Consider the following 6,910-nt stretch of genomic DNA (forward strand, 5'->3'; position numbering starts at 1 on the left):
ATCATCATCAGCCTATATTTTATGTCCACTGCAGGACGAAGGCCTCTCCCTGCGATCTCCAATTACCCCTGTCTTGCGCTAGCGTATTCCAACTTGCGCCTGCAAATTTCCTAACTTCATCATTCCATCTGGTTTTCTGCCGACCTCGACTGCGCTTCCCTTCTCTTGGTATCCATTCTGTAACCCTAATGGTCCACCGGTTATCCATCCTACGCATTACATGGCCTGCCCAGCTCCATTTCTTGCGCTTAATGTCAACTAGAATATCGGCTATCCCCGTTTGTTCTCTGATCCACACCGCTCTCTTAACGTTAGTCCTAAGATTTTTCATTCCATCGCTCTTTGTGCGGTCCTTAACTTGTTCTCGAGCTTCTTTGTTAACCTCCAAGTTCCTGCCCCATATGTTAGCACCGGTAGAATGCAATGATTGTACACTTTTCTTTCAAGCAACAGTGGTAAGCTCCCAGTCAGGATTTGGCAATGCCTGCCGTATGCACTCCAACCCAATTTTATTTTTCTGTAAATTTCTTTCTCGTGATCAGGGTCCCCTGTGAGTAATTGACCTAGATAAACGTACTCCTTTACAGACTCTAGAGGCTGACTGGCGATCCTGAATTCTTGTTCCCTTGCCAGGCTATTGAACATTATCTTTGTCTTCTGCATATTCATCTTCAACCCAATTCTTACACTTTCTCAATTAAGGTCCTCAATCAGTTGTAATTCGTCTCCATTGTTGCTGAATAGGACAATGTCATCTGCAAACCGAAGGTTGCTGAGATATTCGCCGTTGATCCTCACTCCTAAGCCTTCCCAGTCTAAGAGCTTGAATACTTCTTCTAAGCATGCAGTTAATAGCATTGGAGAGATTGTGTCTCCTTGCCTGACCCCTTTCTTGATAGGTAACTTTCTACTTTTCTTGTGGAGAACCAAGGTAGCTGTGGAATCCTTGTAGATGTTTGCTAAGATATTCACGTATGCCTCCTGTACTCCTTGATTACGCAATGCCTCTATGACTGCTGGTATCTCTACTGAATCAAATGCCTTTTAATAATCTATGAAAGCCATGTAGAGAGGTTGCTTGTACTCCACAGATTTCTGGATTACCTGATTTATGACATGGATATGATCCATCGTAGAATATCCCTTCCTGAAGCCAGCCTGTTCTCTTGGTTGGCTGAAGTCAAGTGTTGCCCTGATTCTATTGGAAATTATCTTGGTGAATATTGTATACAATACTGAAAGCAAGCTAATGGGTCTATAATTCTTCAGTTCTTTAACGTCTCCCTTCTTATGGATTAGTATAATGTTGGCGTTCTTCCAGCTCTCTGGTACACATGAAGTTGTGAGGCATTGCGTATAAAGGGCCGCAAGCTTTTGAAGCATGCTATCTCCTCCATCTTTGATTAAATCTACTGTTATTCCATCTTCTCCAGCAGCTTTTCCCCTGGTCATGTCTTTCAAGGCCCTTCTAACTTCAGCGCTAGTTATAGAAGGAGCCTCTGTATCCGGTTCATCACTATTTCGAATGAAAGTAGCTTGGCTGTTTTGGGCACTGTACAGGTCAGTATAGAATTCTTCCACTGCTTTTACTATGTCATCGAACTTGCTTATGATATTACCATGCTTATCTTTCAGTGCATACATCTTGCCTTGTCCTATGCCAAGCTTTCTTCTTACTGATTTAATGCTGCGTACATATTTTACGGCTTCCTCAATCTTTCCCACGTTATAATTTCGAATATCCCTTACTTTTTTCTTGTTGATTAGTTTTGACAGTTCAGCCAATTCTATCTGATCTCTTGAGTTGGACATTTTCATCTTCTGTCGTTTCTTTATTAGGTCCTTTGTTTCTTTCTTGGGAGAGCTTACCTACTGGTTGCCTTGGTGCCCTACCTCCCACTTCAATTGCTGCTTCTGAGATCAACCTAGTTACGGTTTCATTCATTACCTCTATGTTGTCTTTTTCTTCCTTTTCTAAAGCTGCATATTTGTTTGCAAGCACCAGCCTGAATTGGTCTGCTTTTACGCTTACTGCCTCTAGGTTGGCCTGTTTCCTCTTGACTAATTTCACTCTCTCTCTCTTCAAATTCAGAGAAATCCTAGACCTCTCTAACCTATGGTCACTGCACTTAACCTTACCTAACACTTCTACATCCTGCACTATGCTTGGATCGGCAGAGAGTATGAAATTTATTTCATTCCTTGTTTCTCCATTAGGGCTTTTCCAGGTCCACTTCCTGTTGCTGCGCTTCCTGAAGAAGGTATTCATTATTCGGAGCCTATTCCTTTCCGCGAATTCTACTAACATCTCTCCTCTTGCATTCCTAGAATCGATGCCGTAGTTGCCAATTGCTTGCTCACCAAGCTGCTTTTTCCCCACTTTTGCATTGAAGTCGCCCATGACTAAAGTATACTGATTTTGCACCTTTCTCATTGCTAGTTCAACATCTTCATAAAACTTCTATTTCTTCATCATCGTGACTAGAGGTAGGCTTGTACTACCTTCATTTTGTACCTCCTATTCAGCATTATTACGACCACTGCTACCCTCTCATTAATGCTGTAGAATTCATCAATGTTGCCCGCTATGTTGTTATGCACTAGAAATCCTACCCCGGATTCTTTCTTATCTGGAAGACCTCTGTAGCAGAGGACGCGGGGCCGTTAGTCAGCACTACGTAAGCCTCACCAGTTCTTCTAACCTCACTAAGGCCATTAATATCCCAGGAAATGCCTGATAATTCTTCAAATAGTCCTGCTAAGCTAGCCTCACTCGAGAGGGTGCGCGTGTTGAACGTTGTCAGGTTCAGTTTCCATTGGCGGCCTGTCTTGACCCAGAGATTCTTAGCACCCTCTGCCGCGTAGCAGGTCTGACCGCCGCCTTGGTCAGGTGCTCCGCAGCCACTGGGAACTGAGGGCCATGGGTTAATTGTCAGAGTCATGAGGGAGGTAGTGGCCGAATACTGCACCAGGGAGGCAAATTCCTGTTCTGGTGAGGGAGTGACTTTGATGAAGCTTAGTGGGCCTTCCTAGTTTGGTTGCACCTGAACTAGTATAGCCCCACTAGCTCTCGGCGATAAATTTTTTTTCTTGCCGGTGTCAGGCACCACTCCATGCATAGTAGTTCTTAGACTAGTCCAAATACGTGGCCAATACCTTGCAATAGCCAATCAATAATCGATCAATAATCAATAAATTTTCCGAAATGCTGGGGATGACTTGGTAGTGCTTAGCCTAGCCCAAATACGTGGCTAATACCTTGCGATAGCCAATCAATAGCGAATCGATCAATAATCAATACATTTCGGGAAATGCTGGGGATGACTTGGTAATTCTTATCCTAGCCCAAATACGTGGCCAATACCTTGTGAAAGCCAGTCAATAGCTAATCGATCAATAAATACCGGAAAATGCTAGGGATGACTTGGTAGTTCTTAGACTAGCCCAAATACGTGGCCAATACCTTGCGATAGCCAATCAATAATCAATAAATTTTCCGAAATGCTGGAGATGACTTGTTAGTGCTTAGCCTAGCCCAAATACATGGCCAATATCTTGCGATAGCCAATCACTAGCTAATCGATCAATAATCAATAAATTTCGGGAAATGCTGGGGATGACTTGGTAATTCTTATCCTAGCCCAAATACGTGGTCAATACCTTGCGATAGCCATTCAATAGCTAATCGATCAATAATCAATAAATTCCGGAAAATGCTGGGGATGACTTGGTAGTTCTTAGCCTAGCCGAAATACGTGGCCAATACCTTGCGATAGCCAATCAATAGCTAATGAATAATTTATCAATAATCAATAAATTTCTGAAAATACTGGCAATGACATGGTAGTTCTTAGCCTACCCCAAATATGTGGCCAATACCTTGCGATAGCCAATCGATAGCTAATCGATAATAGATCAATAATCAGTAAATTTTGGGAAATGCTGGGGATGACTTGGTAGTGCTTAGCCTAGCCCAAATATGCGCCCAATACCTTGTGATAGCCAATCAATAGCTAATTGATCAATAATCAATAAATTCCGGAAAATGCTGGGGATGACTTGGTAGTGCTTACCCTAGCCCAAATACATGGCCAATCCCTTGTGATAGCCAGTCAACAGCTAATCGATCAATAAATTCTGGAAAATGCTGGGGATGACTTGGTAGTTAGACTAGCCCAAATACGTGGCCACTACCTTGTGATAGCCTCTCAATAGATAGCTAATCAATCAATAATCAAGCAATTTCGGGAAATGCTGGGGATGACTTGGTAGTTCTTAGAATAGCCCAATATATACGTGGCAAATACCTTGCGATAGCCAATCAATAGCTAATCGATAATTGATCATTAATCAATAAATTTCAGGAAATGCTGGGGATGACTTGGTAGTGCTTAGCCTAGCCCAAATATGTAGCCAATACCTTGCGATAGCCAATCGATAGCCAATCAATAACTAATCGATAATTGACAAATAATCAATAAATTCCGGGAAATCTAAGTACACGGGTGTTTTCGCATTTTGCCCCCGTCGAAATGCGGCCACTATTCGTCCCCGTGTTTCTTCTCGCGCTGTGTATTACCACTACCACCTATTAATCCGTTGGATCCACATCTTTCGAAGCTTTCACTCTTTAGAAAACACATAGAATCCGAAGCCTTTGTCCCTTGTGTGATTGTTGTAGCACCCAGAAACGCAGCAGGTCAATCCTCCCATCGTACGATGGCTCTACACGAACCATAAAAATTGCCAAAAATCAATCGAGGGGCCGGATGACTACAAGTACCAGCATGCACTGCGGCAGCAGTAGCGTCGTGTAACTGGCCAGTGGGATTGGTCTGTTGTATTTTTTGGAAGTGGGTTGTGGCACACGTATAGCAAACATGTTGCATGGTGTAAACAGTGTAGGGCGGCAGTTTTAAACCGAGTTAAGGGAAGCTAGTGGAGGTAGCCGAATAACGAGATTGCCGTAGGGCTTACCATGGGGCTGTTTAGGTATTTTGGCGGGCTTTCTCATTAGATGGTCGGGTGGGCGATGGCACGGCAGGCTAGGAAAGTCAGGGGTGATGGCGAGCTGGTGCTGTGCGAAGAGTGCAAACGGTGTTATTTGAACGAGACAGACTTCGCAAGTTTAGCTGACGCTGAGAAGGCTAGCTTCGCGTGCGGGCTGTGTGAAGGATTCAAGGGGGCCGTGCGGCGGATGGAAGGGGAATGGGCAGCTAGTGTTGAGGAGCTCAAAGGGGAGCTGAAGGTGGAGCGAGAGCAGAGGATTGAGCTCAAAACTCGGATCACCAAGTTGCTTGACAGGGAGGGCGCCGAGGCAAACCTGGTAGAGAGAATAGTTGGTGTGCTTCAAGAAGGATGGGAAAAGCAGGCCGAGCTGGAAGAGCGGGTGGAGGTGCTAATGGCACAGGCGGTGCATAATCCCGGGTCGGAACAGAATCAGGCGGAATCTCAAGCAGAGGCATGCAATGAAAGCAAACGGACAGGCAGGAAGGGACACCTAGAGGCCGTAGAACAGCAGGCGAGAGCTGGCGGCAACACGGGGGCTCCATAACGCTACAGCGATGTAGTGCGGCAGGCTTCAGGTGGGGCGGGACGAGTGGCAGGGAGCCCGTCGCCGCGTGACAGTGGCGTACAGTAGGTGGAGGGCCAGCTAGCGTGAACTGGAGGACATCAATCGCAAGCAGGGAGGTGAACGTGTACAGCGAAGGGTCCTGGTGGTGGAGGACTCCAACATAGCGAGGGTTGCGGAGGGCGTCCTTACAAAAGTGAAGGTAGACAAGCGGGTGAGAGTGGAGGCCCAGTCAGGGAAGTGCATAGTTGACTCAATGGCAAATGCTCAGAAGGTGGTATGGGACAACATGGAGCACGAAAACCTGGTTGTTATCCATGCTGGCCTCAACGATGTGCTGAAGGGAAGGAGCCAAAACCTAAAGAGACAGAGGTTGGGTTGCGCAAACTCAGAAAGGCCTCTGCGAAGGTGCCTGTGACCATGTGCACAATTCCAGAGGTCCAGGGCCAGGCTAGTGGGATGGAATGGAGTGTGGTTGAGGCTAACCAGGTCATTAGAGGTCTGAGCCGACCACTTGGGCACAGTGTAATGGAGGTAAACCGGGACGTGTACCAGCCTGGCTCCCAACATTGTGCACAGGATGGCATTCACTACAGTGGTGCCACGGGCTCCTAGGAGGGAAGTAAGGATAGGCCGCCAAGCAACGGATTTTTTTGGGGGGACCCAGAGCCCCGAGGCCACCAGTGTAGACAAAGACGGACCCGGAGAGGCCCCAACATTCAAGAAACGTAGTCTGTAAGAGAAGAAATAGACGTAAGCACCAGTGGTAAGGTTATTCAGACATACGGTATATTAACATGCTAGGTGGCAGTAATAGGCTGAAGTGGGAGGAGGTAGACGAGCAACTAAGGCAGGAAAAGCTGATGGTATGTGGGTTTGTGGAGACACATCTTAGGGACGCGGAGCAACCACCCTGTAATCCTGACTATGCATGGGAATATTGCAATAGAACAGAGAGCAGCAGAAAAGGTGGTGGAATGGGGGCATTCATCCATAAAAGTATGAATTGGCAAAGGGTCAAACAGGAATGCAAAGAGCATTTAAAGCTAAAAGGGAAAGTGGCAGGAGAGCAGACACTCCTTGGCTTTGTATACCTGTAGACCGGAGCAAACGCCAAAGAGGAAAACAAAAAAATGCTGGAAAGCATATCAAGTGACAGTAATAAGCTAGGAGGAGGGCACGAGATAATTATACTAGGAGACATGAATGCACACATAGAAGAAATGGATGGGTACACAGACTCAACATGATGCTGGATATGTGTGAAAGGCATAACTTAGTTGAATGTAACAGTACTGAGAAGTGTGAAGGGCACATAACATGGGAGGTAGGGAGCCT

General features: G+C 45.8%; 1 pseudogene; it reads left to right on the top strand.

Annotated features, from left to right (window-relative positions):
* The first annotated feature begins 5,197 nt into the window (after positions 1 to 5,197).
* On the top strand, positions 5,198 to 6,311 carry LOC119442333 (uncharacterized; annotated as a pseudogene).
* The last annotated feature ends 599 nt before the right edge of the window (positions 6,312 to 6,910 follow it).

Source organism: Dermacentor silvarum, chromosome 1 (genome assembly GCF_013339745.2).
Source record: "Dermacentor silvarum isolate Dsil-2018 chromosome 1, BIME_Dsil_1.4, whole genome shotgun sequence".
Classification (NCBI taxonomy): domain Eukaryota; kingdom Metazoa; phylum Arthropoda; class Arachnida; order Ixodida; family Ixodidae; genus Dermacentor; species Dermacentor silvarum.